An 11,375-nucleotide genomic window follows, 5' to 3' on the forward strand; every position below is an offset into this window, starting at 1 on the left:
CAGAATCTTTTCTGTGTGAGAGAGATCCAGTAAATGGAAGGGACTCACTGCAAGATACAGAGATGACAGGGGGTATAAGGTTCATACTCTCAGAAGACACCCCACCACCGCTGAAGTTGACATATGGCCACTTGTTCTCAGAAAGGATGTTGGGAAGGCGCACCCACACCTGGAGTCCGCAAACTGGAAGAAAAGTTCTGTGAGGGGGCAGCGGCATGAAGGCTGTTTCGCACTCTACCTTCTGGTATCCCAGATAGGAGCTTAGAGATCCTGGAATGTGGCAGACGCAGAGTGCTGGGCTGAGCTGGAAGATCTGGTCGGAACTCTGGCTGTGTGGACCTGTGCCAACTCGTGCAGGGAGAAACTTCGGAGGCATGCACTCACAGATGTATCCAGTGAAAGATTGTAAAGATATTTTTACCCCCTACCTCCCCAGCAACTCCCCCACCCTCAAAACCTGCTAAAAGCCACAAAAAAAACAAAACAAAGCAAAAACAAAGAAAAAAGCCCCGTTTTTAATGAAACAAGGAAACTCTCAAAACCTCAAACCACAAACCATGAAGTTTGCCTGCCAAATGCTGTAAAATCGGTACTGAAATTGGTGAAATGCTGAGAGCCAACCTACACTGCCTCCAGTCTTGAGCAGGAAACACCTTTTCTTAGATGCTAGTGTCACAGTCCCAAGGGACTGAGTCACTGATCCTTGAATTAGAGTGGAGTTTCTCAAAGGCCAGGGGGCCTTGTATTACTGGGGGAACAGGAAACAAACTTTAGGTGGTACACAGACATTTAATTACATCATATAACATAATGAAAAAGTGATTCATTTAGAGTTTTCTTTCACTTGTGATTACATCAAGAAGAAAGTCTTGGTTTGGTGCCAAGAGTCTTTAACTTATTTCTAGTTTGTAGTAATTTCTCTTCTAACCAGGAATATGTGGCCCTCCAGCTCCACTTGCAGCAGACAACCGTATCTAGCTAAAACATACCATCATTGTTTTGTTTTTGTTGCATTTATAATTACCTCCTATTTATCACAAACGGTACTGGCTTTTCATTTCTGACAATGAGATGCCCTCTTTTTAAATAAGTAAAAATCAGGAAATGATTCAAAGAAGAACCTTGATTACAATAGAGATGATATACAGATGAAGCAAAATTGTAGAAGGGGTACTCAGATCACTGAAATTTAGATCTGTGTAATAAGATCCAAGGACCTCAGAGAAGAAAGCGGGAGTGTTGTAGCAAGAACCAGGATAACAAGGAAGGTCAATGCCAAGGAGAAACCAGACGGATGCTCATTTTTTTCTATTGTCTGTGACATGGTCTCTATGCCAAAGGAGTCTTCTCGAGATGATAGGGTAAGGGATGGAGAAGTAATTGCTAGATTATAACCCAGAGAGTTTTAGACGGAGAGGGCTATGCTGGGAGCCTCAGTAATCTCTTTAGTGTCCAAACCTCAGAATCCAAGAGACATTCTCTTGTGGAGAAGAAATTAACAGATTTGGAAACACACCAAAGAAAGCTGCCAAGTGCCTCAACATTATTCTTCTACCCCTTTCATGAAATTCTTTGGTTTTTTGTTTGTTTGTTTGCTTGTTTACACCCCTTCCATGTGGTTCTTTAACAGAGAATGCTCTGAGGCACCTGGGTGGCCGTCAGATAAGCCTTCAACTCTTGGTTTCAGCTTAGGTCATGATCTCAGAGTCATGAGATAGAGCACCGTGTCAGGCTCTACATGCAGTGTGGAGTCTGCTTGAGATTCTCTCTCTCCATCTCCCTCTGTCTCATCCCCCTCTAAAGTAAATTTAAAAATCTTAAAAGAAGAAGAAGAAGAAGAATGCCACATCCCAGTGGGGAAATTACAAAATTACAGGAAAAAAAAATCTCAAAGAGGAGAGATTTCAGGGGTACAAACAAAGAATTATGTAACAACAAAAGACAATGAAACTGAGTAGTAGAGCTCAAGAAAGTAAAGAGAAAAAAGCCCTTTGGAATCAACCAAATATGGGGAATCCTGGATGGTTTAGTCGGTTGAACCATCTGACTCTTGATTCTGGCTCAGGTCATGATCTCAGGGTCATGGAATCAAGCCTCATGTTGGGCTCTGTGCTCAGCTCGAAATCTGTTTGGGATTCTCTCTCTCCCTCTCCAGCTTGTGTACATTCTTTCTAATCAAGTAAATAAATAAATAAATAAATAAACAAAATCTTAAAAAAAAATCAACCAAAAATAGAATGAAGACTAGTAAAAGACATAATAAAACAATATTGAAAATAATAAGAAATATTATAAAATATACAAATGCAATAGTTATGGAAAATAAACAATGGAGACCCAAGACATGAGTAATTAACATGCTTGAAGAAGAACCTGGAACACAGGGAGCAGAAGGAACTTAAGTGAAATAAAGATTGAGTCAGCAGGTAGAAAGCATACAGTGTCAATGTAAAATTTGTTCAGAGTGATCAATAATAAAATACACCAGAAAAAAAAATCAAAAGCCCCACCTAATATTAAATGACAATAAAGCAAGCTCGACGAACGTTAGGAGCATGGAGATTCTATGATTCATGAATTTTATATTCTGCCAAGTTGTCCATTAAGGACAAAAGCTATTGGCAGTCATTCTCAAACATGAAAGAACTCAGGGGTGCCACATTCTTGAAAAACGTCCTTTATACTGAAATCCAGTCAACCAAGGGATGAACCAAAAGAAATCAAAAGGAGAATTAGGGATTTAAAAAAAAATACTGAAGATGAGTTTTGAATCGTTTTAAATATGGAATGAAGACTAAACAGCTGTGAAATTTATCATTAAAGAACAAAATGTAAATACTGAAAAGGCTTACACTTTAAAAATAATTATATACCTAACAAAAATTGGGGAAAATTGGAGTGGGAGGAACTGGGAAGATGTACATTTACTCATCTTTAACGGCAGGGAAATAATCATTGCAGCTTTTTTTTTTTTTTAAGATTTTTATTTATTTGAGAGAGAGAGAGAGAGAGCATGCGCGAGCATGAAAGGGGCGAGGGGCAGAGGGAGAAGCTGGCTCCCTGATGAGCAGAGGGCCTGATGTGGGACTTGATCCTGGGACTCCAGGATCATGACCTGAGCCGAAGGCAGTTGCTTAACCAACTGAGCCACCCAGGTGCCCTCACTGCAGCTTTTTTAAGCAAACATGATTCCAACTTCTTCATGATTTTTTTTCTAAGATTTTATTTATCTATTTAACAGAGAGAGATCACAAGTAGGCACAGAGGCAGGCAGAGAGAGAGGAAGGGAAGCAGGCTCCCGGCTCCCAGAACCCTGGGATCATGACCTGAGCTGAAGGCAGAGGCTTTAACCCACTGAGCCACCCAGGCGCACCTTCTTGATGATTTTTATACTAGCTTTTCTTATCTTCAAAGGGGATCTTGTAAGATTTTTTTTGTGGTATAGAAACATTTAGCTCAAGTTCAGCAACTTCTATCTTACTTCTGTTTCTTTTTCTATAAGATTAATTTTAATCATATTACTTCAAAGCAATTTGCAGGGCCGCCTGTCTGACTCGGTCGAGTGTGTATGTGACTCTTGATCTCAGGCTGTGGGTTCGAGATTACCCACGTTGGGTGTAGAGATTACTTAAAAATAAAATCTGTTAAAAACAATAAAAGTTTTTGCAAAGTAAAATCCCACTGGTGTCTAGTGATCTTTTTGTTGGCATTGAATGCAGAAGGACCTGCGGAGATGATACTATTCTAAATGTTGATGCTGTTTCTGGTGTTTCTGGTGAGATTTGGGGCATGTTTTTTAAAACTTCCTCTATGTACTTTTCTATGTTATTTTTATCATAAAGCATATCATTTATAAAAATAACAGTCACGTTCTGTGTGGTAGAATAATAAAAATGGCCCCCGTGACCTTTGTCCTCGGGTGTTGCTCCTGTGATTACCTCATGTTCTACAGCAAAAGGACTTTACAGATATCATTAAGGTTACTAATTAGTTGACTTTGAGATTGGGATGATCTGGGGGGGCCCAAGCTAATCATACGAGCACTTGAAACGCTGAGAGTCTTCTCCATCTGACAGCCAAAGTCACCGAGATTACAAGTGTAAAAAGGCTTCCATTCAAGAGAGAGTTGCTGGTGTTGGCTTTAAAATGGAGAGGGCCCCATAGAAAGACCCTGAGAGCAGCCTCCTTTGTTAAAAACCAACAAGAACACAAGGCCCTCAGCCCTTCTACAAGGACCTACATTCAGCCAACACCCTGAATGAACTAGGAAGTAGATGCTTTGCCACAGCCCCCAGACAGGAGTTCTGTCCGGCCTAGACCTCGGTTTCAACTTTGTGAAACCCTACACAGGGACCCCGTTTGATCTGACAGGTTCCAACCTACAAAACTGTGAAATACTAAATGGATGTTGTTTTAAGCTGCTTAAGTGTGCGCTCATTTGTTACACAGCAATAGAAAACTGGAAAAAAAAAAAAAAGTAGTAAACCTTTTTTTCTGCATGCTAGACACACAGAATCAAAATCATCATCGTCAACATCATCCTCCTGCCCCTGCCATCCTGACCCTGTTGCAAGTCGTTATTACTCTCCAGGCCGAGCTCAGAAACATCCCCAAATGTTTCCACATACCCTATGAGAAAATGGACAATTTTGCGTAACAGGTGGAAAACTCTAGTTTGGGATCAGATGTTCGTGGAGACTTGGAGTCAGATTATGCCTGTTGTACTACCTGACTTTTTAAACCAACCAACCAAACAAACAAACAAAGGTTCTAAGTGAATAAAGAGAGAAGAGAGGACTAGAGAGAGCGAGAGGAAGGAGATGGGCTGGGCATGGGGGAGTCGTGAAGAGGACAGCAACATGGTGCGGAGCTGAATACACAAGCAGAATGAAAATACTCCTGCCCCACTTCCTCTTTTCCTCTTTCTCCTAGTCCTCGGAAATAATCATGTTGATCTCTTTTAGGTTTTTCTTTTTGGTGTGACCTCTATAGCTTTAAGTAATTTGCTTTTGTCACTGTTGATTGATTTGTTTTATATACCTTATCTAATGTCCTCCTTATGTGATAAATGTGGATTTCATGCATTTTCTCCAACACCCACTCTCCCCTTTATAAGGTTACATAACTTCGTTTTTCTATAGTTTTTCCTGTGTTACGTTAATATACCTTGATTTCTTTTTCCATCATCTAAGGGCAGTTATCTCCCGACTGCTTACAAAAAAAGATGAAGGTCACAGCAACCCTACACTCTCGTTTGTATCTGCATTTCAATCTCTGCCATATACAATTTTAAGGATAAAGAATATTTACATTCTCTTCTTGATAACTAACTCTCCCATAGACTGAGCACAAAAAAATGACAATCATTACCACATTTACATTGTTGTGGCTTTTTAAATATTGTGTTCTGAAGAGGCAAAAGGTTTGTCTTTTCATCCAATCAGGTATTCTGTGGAGTTTTTAAACCTTCTCCTCTGAGGCCCGCCATCCATCCCATAGCAGACATGATGGGATTTCCCTTGATGATTTTCCTAGGTCAATTTCAGACTTCCTAAGATCCGTATCTTCCTACTTAGATTATGTCTTTGCTTTCCTATAGCACATTTTCAGGTATCTTCCTAAGAAATCGTGGGCGAGAAGTCAATTTTCTGAGCCCTGTTTGTCCCAAAAGATCTTTACTCTGCACTCATACTTGGATGATAGTTTGGCTGAGTATGACATTATAGATTGAAAATCCTTCTCCTATAGAATACAGAAGGGATTATACTTTGCCTTCTAGTATCTGGCATCGCCCTTAAGAAATCTGTTTTATTTTCATTCCTTTATAAAGGAACTTTTGTTTTTGGAAGTTTTCCAGTTGTTCTCTTTAACTTTGATGTTTCAAATCAGATTATGTGACTAAGTGGGTCTTTTTTCAAATTCTGTGTTTACCACTCAGCGGGCCCTTTCTGTCTAAAGATGTATGGGCTTCAGTCCTGGAATATTCCCCTGGTGTATTTCTCTGCTACTGTCCTCTTCCTTTGTTTTCTCTGTTCTCTCTTTCTGAATCTACTATTAATTGGATATTGGACCCCTTTAATTTATTTTATATATCTTCTTTCTTACCTTTTTATAATTTTAAAAAGATTTTATTTATTTATTTGATAGGGAAAGAGAGAGAGAGAAAGCACAAGTGGGAAGAAGGGTCCATGGAGAGGGAGAAGAAGACTTCCTGCTGAACAGGGAGCCTGAGGGGTATGGGGCTTGATCCCAGGACCCTGAGATCATGACCTGGGCCAAATCAGATGCTTACCCCACTAAGCCACACAGGCATCCCCCCCTTACCTTTTTAAAAATTTTCTGTCTTCCAGTTCTCCATTAAGAGAGAGTACTGTAATTTAACATTCACACTTTTCTACTGATTCTTTACAACTTTAGTGGGTATATTTCCAGTTGAGAAGAACTCATCCTGTTTGTCCTTTGTCATCGCATTCTGTTCTTTTATGGATGAAATAGCTTTCTGAGTCTTTCTGAATCTATTAATTGGAGCTTTTTAGTTCAATTTGCTTTAACTTGGGTTCTCTTCCTCAAATAATTGTTTCTTCCAAGATCTTTGTGTTTTCCCTGTTTACTTTTACTTCTGTTCATTTTATTGAGACATGACTGATTCACATCCCTGTATAAGTTTAAGGCATACAGTGTGATGATTTGGTTTACATATCCTGTCAAAAGATGACCATACTATTTTCAGCTAACATCCATTTTTTTCTGATCATTTTAGTTTCTCTCTTTTTATTATGGAGTCTTTTCCTGAAGTATCTGGAGTTCCTTCATTGTCCCTTCTTAATTAAGAGTGATGCTCCAGGGCAGCTGGGTGGTACATCAGTTGAGCATCTGACTCTTGGCTTCAGCTCAGGTAGTGATGTTGGGGTCTTGAAATCAGGCTCCATGTTGGGCTCCCCACTCAGCATGGAGCCTGCTTGAGGTTCTCTCTCCCTCTGCTTCATACTCTCTCTAAACAAACAAACAAACAAATAAAGTTAAAAGAAAGAAAGAAATTTAAAAAAGCAAAAAAAAAAAAAAAAGAAAGAAAGCAATCCCAGGAGTGATTTGGTGCATGTCTAGCTTCTCTGCTCAGTGCTCAGACTCTGGTGACAAGGGGCAGTTTTTAGCCAGAGGCCTGCCTGGAAACTGGAAAATGGACCAGAAACCATTTAACATCATTGAGCCTGAGCTTCTGCCTCTATTAAACTGAGATCATAAAAATAGCTGTTTGTACTTCAGAGTATTGTTCCGAGAATCAAATGAGATAATGTGCAAAGTGGTGGTATTGTGATTGCAAACACACTCTCACCTCTGCTGGAGAAATTAAGCATGCATTTGGATTATACCAGGTGGGGGCAGGAAACAACCCTCAGAAATATCCCAAGGTTACGCTGTGATGAAATTTCCAGTTATGTCAGGGTTGATGTCATCCCATCTGATGCAATGGACTGCGGTTTATTTTATTTAATTAAACTTCTTTAAATAATAAGACACCTGAAATAACAAGATACTTTGGAAAAGAAAGTGAGCCTGTCATCGGAAGTCCTTGGAACACACTGACTTCCCACATCCAAATGACGACGTGCAAAGAGCATTTCTAGAACACATGCATTCTCTTAAGTTTTCAAGAGCTCTGTTTATGTGCTAGTCTCCTTCCTCCCAAAGAATCCCTTTTACAACTTTCAGTCTTTCCAGAAACAAACAGAGAATTGTGGTGTCATGGCCACACTGAGTTCTAAGTCAACCCAGCCATTAGGAGAGCAGGGACTTCTAAATTTCTTTTGGTTGGGAGATTATGTCCAAGACTCAAATGGTGTCTGCTCCGTCATTCAGTTTCTTCTTTACTGTGTACAGTTCATACTGAAAGACACAAAGATTCAGGCACGAATATGTTCACTGAAGCAATTTTTATAAGTGCAAACCATTTGAAAATGACATATTTGCTTAACAACAGGAGAATGGTTAAATAAAACATTTTTATGATAAAGGATTAGGCAGCTATTCAAAGCATGTTGCAATGGTTCCTGCCGGGGGGTGGGGGGGGTGGGAATGGTAGCCACACAGATGTAGCTCTGCTGGTTTGGTCCAAGGCAGGCTGGGAACATCCACTTCTGACCAGTACAATCTAGCTGAGACCACACGGAACCATGACTTTAAATAATGTAGCACAGCTGTGCAGTGCTGGCAAGTATCTGCAGCCTACAGACAGGTGAGGGCTGCACCTGTGAGAGGTGATGCTGTTCACAGACACATCTGCAGCCTTCCAAGGGAAACGGATGCTACAGACCCTGCAATCTGTGTACACTTGCATCTGGGAAACACCCCAGAAGCCATTAGTAGTAGACATTTTCTGAGAAGGTTGCATGTGGGGACACTGCTGCCATCAGTGATGTCATCTGGAGTGAGAGGAGCCAGGTCACCAGGTCATGGAACGAAAGATCTAAGAGGAGCTCAGCAGTGTCTATCAGCAGATCTGTATGCTTATTCTAAGCTGTTATTGAATTCAAAAGAAAGTTGCAATTAAGTCATTGCTTTTGTACTTGACCCTGGGATTTGTAATAGTTGGAGGGGAAGGGGTGTTACCTCAAGTCCAAGGGAATGGTTTGGATAAGCTCAACAAAAGACTGTTTTCAGAGGAGCTAGATAAGCCTTAGAGAGTGAGCATCCCAGGAGAAAAAGCAGCCCAGCCAGGCACAGAGAGATTTCCCTGATAAGAATGTCAGGGTCATTGGAGAAATAGGGTGGTTCTGATGTTAGTCTCTGGGCTGGGCCTTTGAGGCTTCCCCCGGCTCAGGCTCCAGTGATCTTTTCAAAGATTATTTATTTATTTATTTGATAGAAAGAGACACAGCAAGAAAGGGAACACAAGCAGGAGGAGTGGGAGAGGGAGATTCCCACTCCCCAAGCAGGGAGCCCAATGTGGGGTTCTATCCCAGGATGCTGGGATCATGACCTGAGCCGAAGCCAGACACTTAACAACTAAGCCACTCAGGTGCCCCTCTAGTGATCTTTTCTGTGCATTCTGCAGAGTGGGGGCTGGCCATGGAAGAATTATTTTGCCAGAAACTCTTTAATATTGGGCCATAAGTAGGGGCGTTTGGGTGGCTCAGTGGGTTAAAGCCTCTGCCTTCAGCTCAGGTCATGGTCTCAGGGTCCTGGGATCGAGCCCCGCATTGGGCTCTCTGCTCAGCGGGGAGCCTGCTTCCCCCTGCTCTCTCTGCCTGCCTCTCTACTTGTGATCTCTCTCTGTCAAATAAATAAATAAATAAAATCTTTAAAAAAATATATTGGGCTATAAGTAGATAGCTCTTGTGCCCCTCAAACAGTGAACTATAGACAGGACAAGGCAACCTCCCTCCCAAGTCATCCCAGATCATCCACCATATTGCCCTGGCATCATGGTTGGAGTCTTGACCCAGGGCACCAGCAGAGTCCATGGTGACTTGGCTGGACCATGGTGGTGCCTAAAAGGTATGGGCTTGTAGGGATGGGACCCCTAGAAGTCATGAGGGAGGCTTCAACAGGGACCAAGGGCCCTAAACAAGAAGGTGGGGATGAATACTAGGAAACCTGCTGACTCCATCTTTGCCCACAATATGTTGAGGCTTAAAAATCAGGTTACATACAGATGGGGAAACTGAGGCACTGAGAGGTTAAATCACCTGTTCAAAGGCTAAGAGCTGTCAAGTGATGGAACCCAAATTCAAACTCAAATCTTCTTGACTTCTGCTTGTTCTTCTGGACCACGAGGCCTTCCAGAAGAAACCAGAAATCATCCAAAGAACACCAGTAATCCAGTTGGATGGAAAAAGTCATCAGGGGAACAGCAGTGGTCAAAGCTGGAAAGATCCTTGGCACTGTCTTGTGGAAGAGCTTGCAGGAATTTGGGCAAAAGTGGCCCATGGATGGGCCACATGTGGCCTGCGGACAGAATCTGCTCCTTGTTTGGGGGCCACGAGTTAAGAACGGTCTTTACAGGTGAACATTCACCATTGATCTGGTGAACTTTGAACCCCACTTAGGTGAAATATTACCCCATGGAAAATAATTCCATTCTTCTCATTGGTAGACCGATACGATAAAATATTCAATTATTATTATATTTTTGACTTTAATAAAAAGGTGTGGAAATTTGTTATCTGATTCTCTATATAATATCCTTGATTTTGCCGCTTGGCCTACGGCCTAAAATATTTACTATCTGGCCCTTTGCGGAAAAATATTGTCAACCTCTGGCATAACCAGTGATTGAAAAAAGTCGCAGAGTATAATTATGTGATTGCATACTCTATCACCAATAACAGGTTGGGACGTGCGTATCCTATATGTGCATGTTATTTCATATTTATTGTGTACAACATTACTAATGTCTACCAACAGCACAGTCAGGGCTATAAATATAGTTAGACTAGCAAGTTAAATTGCCTGAGTTCAAATCCCAGACCAGACCCTAACTAGCTTTATGACATTAGAAAAAATTTCCTAGCCCTTGTGCTTCAGTTTCCTCTGAAAAATGGGGATTAAAATAGTATCTATTTTATTGGACTGTTGCAAAAATTAAATTAGGGAATACTTGTAAAGTGCTTAGAACATCCCTGAAACATAGTAAATGTTAAATAGGAATTATTAATAATGGAACAAACATCGTGTTATCATTTGTGCACAACAAATAAGAATTTAAAAGAGTCTGAAACTCTTCCAAGGGGAGACAGACATGGGAACGAGCATGTGCGATAGTGTCTTGGGGGTTCTTAAAAGAACCTAGGGGAGGTGAAAAGGGGTGAGAGGCTCAAGCCTACTGCGGAGGTGGGGAGCGAAAACCTCACAGGGATGGCCATGGTAGGGTTAAGTACTGAAAGCTGTGTGGGTGCGGGCTAGGGTTGGAGAAGGCATTCCAGGCAGGCAGCGCAGTAAGACCAAAAACAAAAAGACACAACACAGCCCAGGAAGTCCTGGGGACTGCAAATGCCTGGAGTCATGAGGCTACACATGGGGAAGGGGGGGGGGGTCTCTTGCCGAGCCATGGGGCCATAGCAACTCCGAGGAGCTGGGAAATCACTGATGGTCAAGTAACATATTTCTTTCGAACAACATCCTGCAAAACAGACCCTGTTTCCCCGGTCTTTCTGGTGCAGTACACATTGCCAGGCTTAAAAGAAAAGAGAAGCTATTTTGTTTTCGTTATTTTTAAAGGCAGTATCAACGTCAATAAAAGCTACTTTGGATGGTATGCTAGGGAGCAGTTAAATTGAATTTAATAACCTTGACCTTACATTTACTTTCAAGGGACTTGGCCGTCTGCTTTTATTCTGAAAACGGAAACTGGTGGTTTTAGAACCTAATTTTTCATG

The sequence above is a fragment of the Mustela nivalis genome, assembly GCF_964662115.1.
Source record: "Mustela nivalis genome assembly, chromosome: 6".
NCBI classification, from domain to species: domain Eukaryota; kingdom Metazoa; phylum Chordata; class Mammalia; order Carnivora; family Mustelidae; genus Mustela; species Mustela nivalis.